Genomic DNA, 18,548 nt, shown 5'->3' with positions numbered 1-18,548 from the left:
TGATGCTGCAGCGAAGCCTGATGCTGCTGAGGCATCAGGGCTCGCTCAGCTGGGGGGTGGGAGAGTCCCCCCCCCAGCTGAGTAGCAGCCTGGGCCAGCTGCATTGGCCCTAACCTACAAGGCACTGGGGTGAAAGGGGCCCAGCTCTGGTGGCGAAAGTTGCGGCAGTTTCACCCTGCGTCTAGCTGGCTGGGGCAACGCAGCTTGTTTCAACATTGCAGTTCATCGCCAAACCGCAATGTCTGGCTGGTGATACATCACGATGTTCAACATCTAACACCGCCCAGGATTGGGACACACCGTGTAGGATTGGGACCTTACTTGGCAAAAATCACCAAGCTGGTTTTTGTAAATAAACACCAAAGTATGCATTCAACTACATCAGAGTTTGTAAGTTTCTGAAATAATAATAATAATAATAATAATAATAATAATAATAATAATAATATTTTATTTGTACCCCACCCTCCCCGGCTGGAGCCAGGCTCAGGGCGGCTAACATGAAACTAAGACAGTATACAAAAAACATAAAAGCAGGCAATCAATTAGTTAAAATACATCTTAAAATTAGTTCAGAGGAAATTAAAATCTGGACAGATTAAAAGGTAAAATTGAGAGTGGTTAATATTCTCCAGGGCCAACTGTTACTACTGGTCTTATAAAGGACCTGTGAGCGGGCCAGGAGGCCTCTTTAATGCTTGTTTATATACCCACATATATTTATTTAAAAGCATTTCTAAATCACTTCATGTTTTAAAAATCTCGTTAAGTATACACTGTGAGGGGACATGATAGCAAATCTTCAAAGACCTGAAGGGCTGTCACATAGGAAAGATGTCAAGGTGTGGTCTCTGCTATGCTAGAACACAGCACAATATCTAATGGGGCTTCAGCTAGAGGATGGCTTACCTAAGTGCTTTTCTGCTCTTAAGATTCTGCTTGTACCCAGACTTCCAGCCATATTTAAATGAATACTTAAATAAATAAATAAGCAGGCAGGCAAGCTTTTTGTAAGAAATATAACAAACTTGCAGACCATCCAAGTGTCCTATCTTCCAGGGACAGTCCTGGATTTGATCCCAGAATGCCCTGCTTTTCCTTAGGACGTCCCTATTCTGAGAAATGTTGGAAGGTATGGTAGGAGGTCCCTATTTTCACTGGAGAAACGTTGGAGGATATGAAACTGCCAGGTGATCTTTGTGAGGCTATATAATCAACACAGGAAAAGAGAAACTGTATTTTATTCAAGGCCTTGACCCGAGTTGGTAACCAAGTTTACAGCTAGCATTATTTTGGTAGATTTTAGGCAAGGGTTACTAATTAATGTTCATATCCAAGCAACTAATGTCCCAATACTTTCCCCTTGAGAAGTATAATGAGATGTGTGGAACTGGCCTCCATTTTTCAGATATAGCACCGACTATCCTTGCTCAGTTGAAAAATCTGTTACTGTCAGGTACAGTGAAGGAAGCCCTCAGTGTAGAGATATTCTGGTAAAACTTCTCACGTACTTCAAGGCCCTAGGAAAAGCCATTTAACTGCCACTAAAACTGTCACAACTCATAAATTACACCCTCTCAGCCCATTGCCTTGGATAAAACATTATGCAAATAAGTCTGGGGGTTTCTTAAGTTTGTTTTTTTCGCCTGTGACCACATACAGTAGTAAAATTTGCTTTATTTAAAATATTGATAACATTCTCCCAAATGGCATAACTGCAAAATTATGTCACTAAATTGTATTTAAAAAATACAAAAGTAAGCAGCGTTACTTTAAAATCAGCCGTTACAGTTTTTCAGCAGCATGTCTAATGAAAACACGCAAATAAAAAGACACTTGAGAGGTTTTTTTAAGCCTTTTTGAATGTTCTGCATATAACTGGATTTTCTTGCCTTCATCCTTTGATGGCACTGCATCAAACTAAGCGCTGGTGGGTTCTGCAAGCATTCCTTTACCACAAGGGAAGATGCTACTATTGAATAAGTCTGACGTCCAAGGCAGGAGAGGCGGATATTTGAAAGCAATTGGCACATATAGCATTCTAGAAATGGAAGAAAACATGGGACAGCTACTCTCAACTGTTCACTGCAAAAACAGGCTGCAGGTCTCCCCCCACCTCAATTCAGTCCTCAGTTGGGGGGGGGGTTCTAATTTAGAGACCTGTACTTAGTGTTGCCACGTTTTTATTTCAAAAATACCAGACCCTGGGTTAGAACTTTGATATGGGGGAGGAAGAGAGCTGGACTGTTCTCAAAGTGGCGCTACCACAAAGCATGCCATGGCATGATGGAAGCTGACAGGTCAGTGGTAGAAACTGACCAATTGTGGATAAAGCTTAGTGGAATCTAAGCAGGAGTCTGGCGAGGATCTAAATCAAAACCCTTTGTTGGGCCAGAACAGCAAAGCAATGGTGTTTGTGTGTGTATGAGTGTTTAATGTAACAAGTGAAATAGCCTACTGCAGGCAACTATAATTAGCCAAATCATAGTAGGGGAAAACTACCCCTGTGCATCCTTTTGCATATTGTGTATTGCACACTGTATGAATCTTTGTGTGAACAAACCCTTAGATGAGCTATCGGCTTTGGGTGCGGGGAGAGAGTTCGGCTGCCTTACAGAAATAGAGGCAGATGTTAGAATCAGCTTTTGAAATGTAATTAAAATTAACACACACACACCCAAAACCTTTCCCAATGCTTTTTTAAAAATGAACGGGCTAGAAAGGCCGCCTGCTCTTCATCTCCTGTTATAGAAACAGAAACTAAATCATGCCGCCTCGTGTACAATGGTGACTGAATTAAAAAAAAAAAATCCCTCAAATTTCCACAAAGGACTTGCGCTTCCCTGAAATCTCCGGCAGTCGGTTCTCTCCCCCCCCCCCGTTCCCCGCCTTCCTGTCCATAATTTTGGTCGTTGCCGTGGCAGCCGAGAATAAGGGGCGGGGCCAGGCCTGAAGAAGGCGACGAAACTACGCCTCCAGTCTACAAGTATCCATTGAGAAGGGGGACGAGGCCCCAGGAATGCGTCCACCTTGCCGGGCCAGTCATTCTTAGATCTTTGGGATTGAGGGCGAAATCCCCCGCCCCTAGAAATGTTAGAGTCGCAGATGATCGCCGTCCTTCTTGCCATTGCCGATCAAGGATTGAGCTGGCTTTCCCACTCTTAACTGCCAATACAAATCGTTAGGTTTTTCACAAAGACCGCAGAGGTCCTTTCGCTCCCCTGTCCCCTTTAGAACCAGGCGACTTCTTTGCTCTCTCTCAGCCTTTGGAGTTCAGTCAAAGTGACAAGAGAAGCTGGGCTGGCATACTTTCTTCCCTCAAGTGTTTTTTTGGGGGGGCCAGCTTATTCGCTTGTTGTTATGCTACATTAAACATTTCCACTACTGCTCCAGAGCTCAAAAGGTTTGTATCCGGCATTTTTTTTTAAAAAAATTTTTTTAAATGCATAGCGTGTTTAAAAAGCAAAACATGTAAACAGTAGGCCCAGTAAACACAATTCAGAGAGTGCACCCTAAAACTTTGCAGGTTACAGGGTGCATTTCTTGCTGGGCAACTTGAAAACAACAGTAACTGCCTGGGAGTTAGAATGCGCAAACGCACTCACACCTGCCCCCCTTTGGAGCAGGGGCAGGCCTTTAAAAGTTAGGTTTCTTATGGCTCCTAATAAACCGCTACCAAGGATCTGAAAAATGCTCAGTAAAATCCACAGTGCGCTTACAAACATGCTCAAAATCAAATAGGTACTTACCAATCCTACCATTCCTGGTTATGGAACATTTATCTGATTCTTATTAGTTTGTGATTCCATGCACATATTATATGTCTTCTGTTAATGAATTTTGATATAGTACAGTATAGTGTTATAAAAATATTGTCAGTATATTGTTAGCCGATGTGTTGCTTGTCATCGTTCAAAATCAAAGAGGTGACTGACAATGCCCTGACTTGGTCAGCCTAAAGGAGCTTATCTTCATGGATGGCCACCTCACATCTTTTGGCACCCCTGAAGTGGCATTGTTAGGGAATGGCCAATGAAGGTCATGCTGCAGTCTTTTGCTGCAGGCCCTGTCTGAATCCAATGTAGTGCTAAGTAACTGTCCTGCCTGAAAAAGAATTTATGCTTGTGCGATAAGACTTATCCTCGCTTGAGTACTCTGCATGCTCCCCAGATCTGCTCCAAAGAACCTAAAGAACCCCCAGAACTGTTTTAGGGGGACCAGTCAAGGTAGGGGAGAAAGTCCTGTTGCACAACTGTAGGTCCTTGCACTGACAGAAGAGTTGTTTAGCGCTGTACTGGATACATTACATTTTAATACTCTGCTAATATGGCAGAAGAATGCCATGTGGGTGGATTTCCAACCACCTGTTACCTTAATTTTCTAGAGGCACCAATGCATATGCAAATGTACACCATTTTGGGTCATGAATCTGTGACTGGAGTCCCCGCATCTTTGTTACTTCACATGGTTCTTGTGAGTTTTGGGTTCACTGGAGCTACCACCACTTTATCATGAGGGACTTTGGCCCTGTGCATGCAAAGAGTAAAGTTTATCCATTTGATGACTGGCAATCGTGCCTATCTTTTCTTGCTTTGAGGCTTCAGACAATGTAGGGCATATTGACACATCCCATGTGTCATATCTCGATCCTGAGCCATTTGTTTTAAATGGCAGAATAATGCTTTAGTGTTATGAAGTGTCTCCTCCAAATGAAAACCAGTTCCTTTAATTTCTGATCTATTCTGTCAAATTATTCACCTCTGTGTAAAACTGTGGCACTTTGATAGCATGAGAAGCAGTTGTGTTCCCCAGCTGTATCACCTCACTCTGAGTTTTCTGCTTAAGGTGCCCCCCCACATCTTTTGTCTTTTGTATCTGCTGAGGCAATTCATGCCGCACACACACCACACACAAAAGTTTATGTAAAACAGCTGCTTTCTGCTGTTTCCTGGTTAGCTTATTTTTAGAAACCAGCATTCTTAAGACTAAATAAACATGCTGTTTAATAAGTGTGATTTTTAATAAGAAGTTAAACCAAGCACTTTTATCTTGATGAAAAAGCAATCCCCGGGGGCTGATCCTGAACATGCCCATAATTTGCGGTGGGGTGGAGTTGATCCCTGTTTCCTGTTGACACCCCTCTCCCACTTTCCCAGCAAAGGTTCAGTTTACTGCCAGTGTTTGCCATTGAAGTGCTTTATTAAACTAATCACTTTTTAACAAATCTTCCATTCCTACTTCAGTACTTCTCCAAGAGGATTCTCTCGGCCTCCTGGGAGCAGGATCACAGATTTCATCACTACCTGCCATTGTGTTAAAAAGTTGAAACTGCTCTAAAACTGTGATATTTTAAAAATGTTCTCTGCATATCTGAGAAAACATTTTTAAAGAAAAGCAAAGACTTAAATGGGACACGGGTGGTGCTGTGGTCTAAGCCACAGAGCCTACGGCTTGCCGATCAGAAGGTTGGCGGTTCAAATCCCTAGCAGTTCGAAAGCGCATCAAAGTGCGAGTAGATAAATAGGTACTGCGCTGGCGGGAAGGTAAATGGCGTTTCCGTGTGCTGCTCTGGTTCACCAGAAGCGGCTTAGTCATGCTGGCCACATGACCCGGAAGCTGTCTGCAGACAAACGCCGGCTCCCTCGGCCTATAGAGCGAGATGAGCGCCGCAACCCCAGAGTCGTCCACAACTGGACGTAACGGTCAGGGGTCTCTTTACCTTTACCCTTTAAAGACTGAAATAACAGATTTGAAACTGCCCTCTGGCTAACACAGGTTTTTTTGTTGAACACACCTAGGAATTCAGATTTTTTACTTCCGTGCCCTTGAATTTATTTTATCAGCCAACTGAAAGTACCAGAGTGAGCAGAAAGTTTATGATTTTTATTCAGGGTGATCTGTGCCCTGAACACCTCAATTCATTAGCCTGTCAATAGTCCTTTCTTCTGCAATCGATCCACAAGTGGGTGTGCAAACCCTCCTTGCATGAATTTCAGCCAAAAAGGAATGCACACCTAGATGCTTTCAAACACTGGCAAGATTTATTTTGGGGTCAAGAAAAGCCCCAAGGAATTTAGACAAGCAAAACAATAGTATGGTAACTCAGATGTTACAGAACAAATAAGATATGTCTGGGATATTAAACCTAAATTATTGCTGTAGCTAACCAGTTAACATAAAATAAAATAAAAATCAGACAGTACACAGAGAAAAAAGCAAGATGTTTCATAGCCTTGATTATTGCTATTGCAGCTGTACTGCTCAGCTGGCAACCTTCATCACAGATGGTGGACTATGACAGGAATCTTCACTTCAGTGCCTTGTTTGTGGATGGCGGAATCTCCTATAATCCCTAACTAAAATCTCACAGCGTCTTTTCAGGTTTCAGATAGATCTCTCCCAACACAACACCCCCCACTCCCCCCAAGTTGGCCTAGCCTCCCCCGCCCTCTAGTTCACATGGCAACCGGCAACCAGAACTATAATCAGCCTACCATTCACCCTGGGTTAACTTTCAGTTGGCCAATCTTCACACAAGGTTCATTACACTACTTCTCATACCCCTTGGAGAGGGAGTGGAAAGTAAAAGTATGATCTAGTTGAATAAAAGGATCCCGCTGAATTTGCATTATTTTTGTACGCACACCACAGTTCAAATCACAGTTCACATTCTTCCCCATAACAACCATGGATCTAGCAGTTTGCTGTGGTGCAAAAACATGGACCTGGAGCTCATCAGCATGGTTTCTCAATGGAAATGGTCCAAATCCAAATCATGAGTCACATCTGTATTCACAAAATGTGCTGCCAAAATCACAGACCCATGACTTCATGTCTCCATCAGAGTGCTAAACCAAGGATCCTAGACCCTCATGGTTTCTCCCTGGAGGCTTCCCAAATCAACCATCACTATACATGGATCTAGTCCTTATGTTACCATCACAAAACAAGAATGTAGATCCAGGGCAATTCCTCTTTCTCATTTTAAAATTGTTACACCATAAAAGTGTACCATCTATTCATAGCTCAAGCCCATCCACACAGATTTCACTGTAAAAATTACAGCTCCATCACAGTGTCGTCTGGGCAGCCCAGGACCACCTCCATACACACTACCCAGGCTTGGGGCCCAGGGAGGTTTGACTGAGACACACTCTCAAGACAGAAGGATGCCAACAATACAACAAGCACAGTGACACAATCACATGTATCTGAGACATGGCTCTTCCACAGATGATCGGAGCTCATATCTGTGTGCACAGACTGAAGACTAAATTTGAGGATCAAGAAGTAAACCAGGACCAGATGACAAAACTGTAGGAAGGAACATCAAAAGACCAAACAGTAATCAAGCATACAGGAACAAACCAGAGCTCAGGAAGATGTTGTTGCTCAACAAGATTCAATTGCAACAGAAGGTTATAACTCATTCATTCCCTGGATGATCCAATGGGAAGCATGGTGGATGAAGTAAGTCCAGTGCTAGAAGGTTCTTAATTAAGAAGGCTGCAAGAATTGCAACATGCAGTTTAGTGATCCACCACATGGGTCAAAGGAACAAGAGCATTCAGGCAACAACACCAGCTGCAGAAGATCAGCCTAGCCTGAACAGGATATAGCTCTTCACTTTGTTCTGACATTGAAGAAGAACTAATCTCCTTCCTATTCCGTTTACTTCCATTTACCTTGTGTGTTCTTTTAGTTTCTAGTCCTGATAACAGCTCTACTTCTTTTTAAAATTGATGTCAGCTGCTTTGGGTGACAATAACAGTCTAAAAAGTTGCATAAAATAACAAATATATCAATACGGGACACCTGCATACAAGTCTAGCAGCATATGATATGCTGATGCCATCATCAAGTAAACAGCCTGCTTTTCCACAATGGGGAGTGGTGCAGCAGGTAAGTTCAGGTGCACTGGTCAGAACTCTGCTCAGTGCTGTTGCTATAGGCAGCCATCCCACAAACAAGCTGGTCCCCACTAAGTATGCAAGGTGGCCCATTGAGGGCAGCTTGCCTAAAGTTTCCCCAAACCTGGAGTAGGGACTGATAACCTATGAATCTGGTTCATACTTTAGCATCACACCACAAGTTTATAATGCACTTCATAGGCAAGAATGTGATTTGTGATTTGATGGCAGATAGGGCAGAATTCTATGGGGGGGGGAATAAGGATCAATAAGGGTCTGTGCCTTTGATCTTTGTTATCTACAACAATGCTAGATCTACAAAAAGCAAAGGAAGCTGTCTTAGTCCATTACAATAATTCCAAAATGTAGTCAGGTAATACAGAACCTGGTTGGGACTGGCCCAAATATTATCAGAATTACCAGGCTGGATATTAGGGAAATCTAGAGCTGTGGTTTTTATTTTGGAGTCCATGGAAATGGATGCAAGCAGTGATTTGATAGTGGCTTTGGGAACATTCCATGTGTTATGCTATTGTGGCCATGAAGTGCTGAATCCCTTATGTTTTGCAGTATAGTTTATGGATGAATGCTGTGATTTAACAACAAATTTGGCATTTGGGGAACCTCTGCATGTTAAGTTTAATAATGAAGATCCATGCTTTTATGTCACAGTAGCATCACAAAGCACTGGATTTCTATACTGCAGTCAACTAATATAGATGTGAGCTGTAATCTGGTGTTAGATTTGCCGGGAGGGCTTCCACACAAAAATGCTAAGGTCCGATCGGTATAAATCTAGCATTTCTCCCCCCTGAAAGTGCACATTACCACATGCTTTTTCCCCAGAAAGAAAGATTCATGGAAAGAGGATTTTTCTGAATAAATTTGCCGACACCTCAGCTGCAAAGTTATTCTGTACGATACGTTAATTTCTCCCATTATACATACAAGCATACAAGGAGATTCAAAACGGCCGCAACGGAGCCTGCTTTTCTGTCCCTGCAGTCTCTGCCTGCCTCAGATTATTCACCTGCTGCCATGTCATCAGTTCATTCCTGACGGTAAAACGAGGCAAAAAAAAAAGCCACATAATATCTGTTTAAATTATATATACTTTAAAAAGCGGCAAGTTTCACATTTTGACGCCGTGTGGGTTCCTTAGCCCGGTTTCTATTGCGGCGCTTGGAGCAGCCCGCGAAGCAAAAGGCGCTCCAGCCGGACCTGCGACGGGAGAGGGGAACAGGGCGCAGGATTCGGCCACTGCTCCGCGTGGCGTCCGCCAGGCAGTGACCCTGCGGGGCCGCGCGCACGCTGCGTGTGTGTATTCACGTGTGTTTACACATTGGGCCATGTGAACGTGCCAGCTGCTGCCCCTTCCCTTGTCTCGGGAGGCCGTCGCGGAGCAGCGACATTCGGGAGCCTTCTCTTCCCCGTCCCTTGCGAGCCCTCAGCCCCGCCGCGAGACCCAAGCTCCCCGGCCAGGCCCTCCGCGACGCTCCGGAGAGACAGGCGGGCGACCGACGAAATGGGGTCCTGCGTCTTTAAGAGCCCCTTTGTCTCTGAAACATCCTTATTTACCCTCCTGTGATTCAACCAAACTTAACCCCCCTCTTCCTCCCCCCGCGATTCACAAAGCCCACGGATGTCACAGCTCCGGGGGCGGAGCTAACGTATTCCCCGGACCCTCCTTCCGAGACTCCGCTTCTGGTTTTTATAGGATTTGGTTAGCTTCCGCAAGTGCCGTAAACTAGCAGTTCGGGGGAACAAGAGACGGCAAACGCGTCTGCTTTGGCTGCCACGCCGTTAGGGACGAACTGTTCCGAAGAATCTTCGGATTCTCGGGAAAACTAAAAACAACAACAACAACAACCACCCCACACAATCTGACGCGTCACTAGCGTAAATCAGTGAGAGGGTTCCCGCTCTTTCGTGTTACGTAGATGACGCCGAGAAGAAAAAGAACCGTCCAAGAAAACTCTCGGGAGCCCCCTTGCGCAGGTAGCGTAAACGTGCTCGCTGAATGGCGACTCGTCGTAGGGCGGCCCAAGCCGGGGGTGGGAAGGAAATCGTGTCTGGCGGGCGGTTCAGCCAACGGCAGCGCGGGGCGGGGCGAGCTCGGCGGCCAATGGCGGCCGGGGGGGGCGTGTCAGGTACCGGTTGGGGTGTCTCGCGCTTGGTGACAGCTCGCGCGTGCTGATGATGGCGGTAAATAAAGGGGCCGGAGGGGGGGAGGGGGCTTTACCCCCTTGGGGGCTCAAACCCTAAATGTGGGGGAAGTGAAAGACCCACAGCTGGGGTGGAGAGGGGTGCTTCATGTGCGGCCCAGGGAGGCTGAGGGTAGAGGGGGGGCTTGACCCCCGATTTGGGGTGGGAGGTTTGAGGGGGCTCCACCCCTTTGGGGCTCAAATTCCATATTGGGGGTGGGGGTTGTGCTGCTTTAAGCCCCTCCTTCCTGTTTGGAGGGAATTTTGCCTCCCCGCCTGGCCAGGCCGACGGAGGGGAAGAGGTCTTGACCCCTAAGCAGGAGAGGGGCTGGAGGAGGAATTCCCCCCCCCCCGCCAGATGGGAGGTTGCGCGCACCGAAGGGGAGGCGGGCATGGACCTCCTCTTGGGGAAAGAGGTCCAGGGAGCTTGCCCTGCGTGAGGGCAGAAAAGGGCACCAACCTCACCAACTGGGGGGGGGGAGGAGAGCGGCTATGACAGGATTTGCCGCCTGTGGCTGAACAGGCAAAGGCAGCAGCCAACTAACTGGTTTTTTAAATGCTCAAGCCAGACTACCTCGGTTGGAGAGACACAGGATTCTTGTACAATCTGAGCGCCAGGGGTATATCAAGCCCTTGTTGGACAGGGGGAACCTGAAGGCTCAGGCAGAGAAACAAAAGCGAAAAGAAACCTGAGGGCTGGGAGGACTGAGTCAGGAACAATTTAGAAATTAAGTTGTAGGGACCCTTAAAAGAGAGAGGAAATTAAGGGCTGGTGTGTATGGTATAGCTGCTGAGATCTAAGACAAGAAGCTCCCCATCTTAATGCTTGTGAAAGGAATAGGGCCCTTAATGGCTAGAAAGCAGCAGCAAGAGAGTTAGAAGTTTGAGTCTGAGGATGCCAGACTTGGAACAAGGATTGTAGTGAGGAATATTACATTGTTGCGGGTGCTAGCACAGTCAGCGTGGAAGAGAGCTGAAATAACGATGGGCAAGCAGGGTGGTGCAGGTTGGTATTGCTAAGCTGCGTGCAGTTCTTTGTTTGCTGGAAGATGCTTAGGTGGTTCACTTCAAGTGTGATGTTTCTAACTTCTTTTTTCAGAGCATTGTGCTCTGACTCGCATTGATCTATTATCACTTAATCCCACAGCGTTTCCTTCCCTCTGCTCCAAGTTAAGAACATTAGTATGAAATCGGTTTGAGAGAAAGCATTGTACTAAAGTACTTTTGAACTCAATTCTGTTGTTGGTTTGATTATATGTGTAGCAGTGCTGAAGAAGTTGTTCCAAGGATGGAACCATATGATGGAACTTGGGTGTCCCTGGAGTTAATGCAAATGAGAACACTTAGCCTTACAGGATGCTTCCAGCTTTCGTAATAACTCATTTGCAAACGCTGTTTGTCACACAGCAACTATGCTATTGAAGTCAGTGCTGTTATGCTGCCCTTGTATGCAAAAAGAATGGGATTCTGAAGATAATGATTTTCATGTAGTGCTGTTCTCTCCCCTTTTATAAATAAATTGTATATATTATCACATTAAAGTTAAAGGAAGGTTTTACATGCTTTAAAAAGCATTTTTATTGAACGCATCAGCACATGTGAAAGAATGTTAAACGTCTGTTTTATGTTACATTAACTAGTTTTTTTGCCAGATGAGCATGATCTTGTAGGGGGAAAGCAGCTAGTGAGGAGCTGTGTGTTTCATGCATACTTAAAGATTGCAATGTTAAGCCTGACTTTCTTGCTATTTCAGAATGTGTTGGTTCTTTGATCTTTGAGAGAAGGAAGTAAGACTTTTTGTTTACTTCATCAAAGTTTTCCATTTTTCTACCCCCCCCCCCATTGTTAGTGGAAAAAGGGGTGGGGCTAAGCATTAACTTTAAACTAGGTGGTTTGTTAAATGATGTCAAAAAAATAAGAGATGTCAAGTCAGGCATCTCCAGTTCCTTTCAATGTTCCTAAGGCTTTTGAGAAGCCTTTTGTTTTTCTTTGGTTGTGTTAAGCCCAATTTTATTGTGAAGAAACAAGTTTTATCCCTCCCCCAATAAAGCAAGTTTTAATTTCATGCTAAAATACTGGAAAATTTAAACACACACACCAAATTAGTAATATTTGTCAACAAAATTTTTAATTCCTGTTTGAAATCTATTTTCTCCAGTTTATTTAGAACTGAAACATTTGTAGGATATAGGCAGGAAAATGTTTTATTTCTAAATAAAGTGCAGAATATGAATGCACCATGTTTTTAATGGTACATGTTTCTTCCTTGCCCCTTTACTAATCTGTAAAAAAATAAATAAATCAGGATTTCATGTTATGTTTGTATCTATTCAAAATATATAGAAAAATAAGGGATATCAAACATCATGATTTTACATAGGTTCATTTTTAGATAGTCTTTTAAAAGGCAATGACAGCAAATACGTTTTAATATAATTTCAACTTAATCAAATTTAAGTTTAGTTCTATCCCTTACCTCATATCAACTCATTTAAAATCTAAAATTTTTCTTATGTAAACCTCCATACAACCTTATACAGATATAAAGGAGTCAAATTAAAACATAGAATATGGACTTTAAAAAAAGTTTTGTAATTTTTCAAAAAAAATAAATCTCCAACTGTTTTTCATTGGCTAAATGTCTGTGACATAAAAAAAAACAATTGAAGAGCAGATAAGAGGTTGGCTGATAGAGGAAGTTAAGCACTCAAGGAAAAGAAGTGAAAACAAAAGAATCTGGGTTTTAGTGTTATCAGGGACATGTAAGAAGGAATTGGCAGGAAGTAATATCTGGCAGCACAGAGGCGCCCTCCCCCCCAATAATTTGACAGTCCTATTAATTTTAAAATAACTTAAATAAAATAACTGTCTGACTATATATCATCCAAACAGTTGTTGAGCAGTTGTACCCCATAATATTTTAGAAGAAAAACCTAATATAGCCTAACAAACAGAAGGAACTGGATGCTGTTGATGGGAAGAAGCAAGCAGAGCTGCATTTGCAATGTACTCCTGAGTTTCCCCAAGGGTGTTCTGTCATCTTTTGATAGCTGGTATTATTGTTAGAAAACTGAAGAAAATGCTTCAACATCTGCACATGTGCTCTTGTTGGGAAGGGATGTGGAGAAGACTGAATTTAGATTAAACCAATTAGACTAAATGTTTCTTTCATGCTTTTTGGCTTCTATTTTAAATATATTAAAACCTCCAGAAAACAGCCTGCTATCTAGAACTGAATTAATATTGCCAGTTTTAGGTGCCCATGTGACTAGGCCTCTAGGATTATTTAAGCCCTATCTTCATGATTAAAAGCTGGTTTAGTATATTTCCTTGCTCCCTTAATAACCAGGTTTGGGCACTGGGAAATTTCTATAAAATGCATGTTTTCTAGAGCTGGATTAACAGCACAAAAAGCCCATGATAGACAAGATGTGGAAGATCTCTCCACTTCTTCTCCTTAAACAGTCATAGGGAGATTTTAATTCTTCCCAAAAATGCCATTTTCATGGATTTAATTATATCCCCAACCAAAAGGTGCTGTTTGCCCACTGGGGAGAACATACAGGTGTGTTTTTCCCAGTGGGGCAGTAGCAGCTTTGTGTGTGTGACAATTTGAGTTTGCAAAAACAGTATGAGGGGTTAAAACCTCCTTCAATGCTGTGGCCCTTATCAAATGCTGCCAGCACCCCCCTCCAGTTGCTTTTAATAAAAAAGGCAATGGCAGGGGATGTGAGTACAGATATCACATCTCATCTAGTTTAGTCCTGCAAGTACATGTACATGTATTGTGTTGCCTTCTGTCTATATAAAAATTGACATTATCAAAGGATCATATCATTAAATTTTAGATATAGTTCCTATATTTTAGATATTAAGGCAAAATTTGCTAACCTGGTATCTTCAAGATGTTTTGGACTACAACATTTATTAGCTTCAGCCAGCAGAGCTCTGCTGACTAGGGTTGATGGGAGTTGTACTCCAAGACATTTGAGCGTACCCAGGTTGGGGAAGAATGTTGAGGAGCCCAGCTGTTGAAAGCCTCTTGCAAGAAAACCAGCATCTTGAACTGTGCTGTGAAAACAACAGGCAGCCATCATTGTTCTTCACATTGTTATAAGCAGTACCTACATGAGGACACTCTGCGGGCTCTTGGGTACCCCATAAGAGAAAAGGAGCAGTTTCCCCCCTATAACATCATGTTGATGCAGCATGTGTCTAATGACTCTTCCACATCAAGACGAAGGCTGTCATATTCCATTACAGCTGTAACTTCTGAATAGCCTTTCATAATAATGATTCATCATACACTTAATTAAATCACTTCAATAACCTTGTGTGGTTATATGTTAATAGTTACTAGCTCTAAACTGGAGACAAAGCATTTCAGTTTTGTGCCTATGAGTATGATTTGTGAAAAGTTTTCAAGGCTGTCACAGGAACCTAAATATTTAGCAGCACCAAAAGAACCCCACACATGAGTTACTAAGGGAGGACAAAGACTATCAATAATGGTTGTGCCCTGGGACTTCTTGAATGGGGTAGGGGCCTTGCCAATCAGTAGTTAGATTTCTTACTTGGATTTCACTTCTATCTGTCCATCTTTTCCCAGTCCTTACTAGCAATCAGATGCTATATAAGAATCATGATTGCAGCATCATTTTAAGCCCAAGTCTTGGGGAACCTTGGATGGTTTGAAAGCTCAGAGTACATAACCACAAAATAATAATAAATAACAATGATAGGGAGCCAGGACTGGCACACTCACTGAGCAAGTAGATGCCCTTTCCATTCCCCAACCTGACTGTTGTTCCTCCACATAGTAAATCCATGTTGTTAACCACCACTTAATACAGTGGTACCTCGGTTTACAAACTTAATCCATTCCGGAAGTCCGTTCTTAAACAGAAACCATTCTTAAACTGAGGCACACTTTTCCTAATGAGGCCTCCCTCCGCCGGTGCCCTTCCACCGTTCGGCTTCTGTTCTTAGACCAAGGTAAAGTTCACAAACCGGGACACTACTTCTGGTTTTGCGGAGTTTGCAAACCAAATAGTTCATAAACAGGGCTGTTCTTAAACTGAGGTACCACTGTATAGGATGGATTTCCAGTACACATTTAATGTAGGAGCTACCTGTGCAGTATTACAATTCCAACCTCTAAATACGAAGCTGCAGTGGAGGAGAGATAAAGAACTGTCAACCTCCCCCTTGCTATTTTCTGGTGGTACACTTCATTTCACTTTAACTTAACTGTAAACTTTGACTGTCTGTTGCCTGTCGGTCTACAAGCTTCCATAGCTACTGGCTGAACCGCTGTGATGTTACAGTAGCCTGGAGGAGAACTGGATAGACATGGAGAGTAGTGGAGACGGAAAGGTTGAAAGGAAGTACCAGGTCCTAAATATAATGGATTTGGGGACAAAGGGGGGCAGTGAAAACAGCAGAAAGCAGAAGGCATAGAAAAGAAATGTTGGAAGCAGGGGGACTAAGAGAACGATGATGAGAGCAGGCAATATGCTTAGGGAAGTGGGGACTGAGGAAATTTTACTAAAAGGTCAGTGGGTGGAATCCTCCCTACCCCCACCCCATTGTGGATTCAGTTGCTATGATAACACAATATTCTGGTGGAAGCTATTTCACATGGAGAAAGGCACAGAAAGAATTATGTTCTTTGGATGGAAATGGATATTGGAAAGGCAAAGAGGACTGTGGAGACACCCATATTTCTTAGTAGCTAGCTGTGGATGAATTAGCCACAAATTTAGAAGAGTTCCAAAAATCTCAATTATAGCATTAACTTCTCTAACCTTCGTTTGACTGGGAAATGAGTGTATGTGAGTTTTCGATGTGCTGTACAATGTACAATGTTCGATGTGCAAATCTGAAGAGTTCCAGGTGAGGAAGTAGAATTGAGATGGTTCAATATATAATTTTGTGGCAAGAGTGAAGCTGGATGCAGTGAGAGTAAAACGGACTGTGTACTGCACATGCACATGCAATTTTTTTAAAGCAGCTGACACAGAAGGAAAAGAAATTTCACTAATCACTGACCAAGCGCCAACTTGACAATGCAGGTTCTTGGCAAGAGTACCGTTGTAGGCCGTGTATATATCCAGATAGTAAGCAGAAGTTGATGCCTGACCAAAAAGAGAGAAAAAAGGCATAGAGGCCTGGAGGAGGCAGAGCCCAGCAGCCCATTCTCAGTGAAAGTGTTCCTTCCAATGTTTCATGGGCTTCAACTAATGCTATTTGTGAAATGTTTAGCAAATATGTAGTAAATGATCATGTACTACACTGTTAGGTTGTCTGTTGCCCAGGTTTCTGGAGGTTGATAAACATACTTTTGACAGGTTGCCTAACTTTTTTGAAGCATTAGCTGGATGTTTTTAATAATTGGTAGAAGGAATTGTCTTATGCTTTATGTGACCTAGTATCCCGCTAGCAAGGCTCACTGGGGCTTGGCTTGAATGGCATTTGCAACTGATGTAGCTGCTTTGAGGGTCCTGTGGTAGAAAAATGGGATCTATTTACATACCAAATCCTTCATTTGATCATTTGAAATTTCTTTTGCATTTCCTTCTTGACCCTACCAGGGTTTTACTGCGTTTTCTTTTTAATTAGGTGTTCACTGAACACCTCTTCATACAATAATCTAGGCACATTGTCAGCTCTTCTAAAGGCTGTGCATGCACACTCAAGTACTAGAGAAAGTATGAAACCCATAATGTGCTGAAAGCCAAACCTTGTTTTGGTAGTTAGAGACAAGTTTCTGACCAAGAATTTGGGGCGAGGCGGGGGAGGCCACACAAGACTTTCAGGCTGCTACAATATACCCAGGTGGTTATGTGAACAAAGATCCTTAACTGTAAGCTATTTTTGCTTGCTATGTTAGAGGCATGATATTTTAAGAGTGGTTTAAAATAAATAAATTGGCCAGGATAGCCTAAATGGGCCTTTTTTTCTTGCCTGATTTTAAAATGTAGATGCAGATACAGTTTTCAAAATATCTTTAATCATGTACCATAAGGACTTCTGTGTTAAGATCGTAATTCTCTTAGAAGTGGTTGATCTTATTCAGCAAACATAGTGCAATGGTATTATTGCTGCTGCAGAGGTTGAGCTGGCAATAGCTACACTCCAAGTTGCATCTAGTTCTCAGCCTGCAGCCATACTGTGCATACCCAATATGCTTCTGCCTGCATTGCAAACAAACAAGAGTAGCAATCAGAAGTTGCTTAAGTGTATGCAGTTACTATGATTGTTTCTGCCAAAGAATGCAGAAGACTAGGAACATCACAGATGGAAACATGCTCTAAAACTGTGCCATTATCTTGAAATATTTGACTTCATTGATCATTGCAGTGGTGTAGCTGTTGTTTCACATAATTTCAGTTAAAATTGTACTGTTCAGTGACAGCTTTTGCTACTTGCTGAATTAATCTAAGTCTCTATTTTAATAATTCATACTGATTGTATGGTTTTACATATAGGAATGATTCCCCCCCCCCACTTCCCATAGTATCACATTTAATGGTTTCATTGTATAAGTATTCTGTGGACAATGTAATTAGGTTTTTATGGAATCAGATTTTGCTGCTTCCTTTCACTTTTGCACACTCTTTGGGCAGGAAAAGCTTTGACTGCTAGAGAATTGTGCATCACAGTTTAAATTAAGTCTAGCCTCCTCTATTCTTTCTGAAATGTGATCATGAAGTGTTAAGATAACTGTTGTAATTTTTGCTTTGTGAATGGGTAAAAACTTAACATGTTCTGTGTTCTCTGGTAGCTAGTATTTCAAACCACACAGAATGTTCTAAAATCTTGGATAGATAATAACTGCTCTCATAATCTGACATGCCTGCTTATTTAGTGAACAACAGTATAAAGGTTCTAAATTTTAACTCAATTTATAAATATTACATATGGGATTAACATATCTGAAACTTTCGATTGCATGAATTTTGTTTCCAAAAAGTGTATTTGAAGACCACTACTTTTGTACAAACTACCTTCTTTTTGAGAGTCAATCAATGTAGTCCCTTACTGTTGAAAGAGGTATACAGTACTAAAACTATATTTCATTGCCAAGCTTAGATAATTTTAGTAAAGAGGTCTAACCTGTTTTTTAGCAGGTTTTGTCACACTTTCTGATGGAAAAGGAAGAAAAAAGTAGACAACCCATATCAATTTGCAGCTGAGCTGTTGGCACACAACAAAATTAACAGTTCAGGACTCCAAACACTTGTCCTTGATTAGCAGGCTGTTAATGTGCTTCTCTCCCTTACTCCAAGTCCCACCCCATGGTCTTGTAGTTGCAGGGTGAGGTGCTAAAATAAACTTTTAAAAAAATACTGTTATGAAACTGTCGCAAAATGCTATATACAAAACATGCTTGAAATTGGTAGCTTTTAAGAACAGGATTAAAAAGGTTAGG

At 42.5% G+C, this 18,548-nt stretch overlaps 1 protein-coding gene across 5 annotated transcripts in view; it reads left to right on the top strand.

Annotated features, from left to right (window-relative positions):
- Positions 1 to 9,547: 9,547 nt before the first annotated feature.
- USP49 (ubiquitin specific peptidase 49) overlaps positions 9,548 to 18,548 on the top strand; it is a 43,587-nt gene continuing 34,586 nt past the window's right edge. For 3 of the 5 annotated variants that reach the window (XM_053393130.1, XM_053393129.1, XM_053393132.1), the window contains exon 1: positions 9,549 to 9,908. The gene's annotated coding sequence lies outside the window, so the exon portion shown is untranslated. Of the gene's footprint in view, positions 9,909 to 10,045; positions 10,116 to 18,548 lie in introns of those variants that run through there. The other 2 variants (XM_053393134.1, XM_053393131.1) reach the window with 2 other exon arrangements.

This window comes from Podarcis raffonei, chromosome 6, assembly GCF_027172205.1.
Source record: "Podarcis raffonei isolate rPodRaf1 chromosome 6, rPodRaf1.pri, whole genome shotgun sequence".
NCBI classification, from domain to species: domain Eukaryota; kingdom Metazoa; phylum Chordata; class Lepidosauria; order Squamata; family Lacertidae; genus Podarcis; species Podarcis raffonei.
This window is presented reverse-complemented; position numbering and strand designations above follow the sequence as displayed.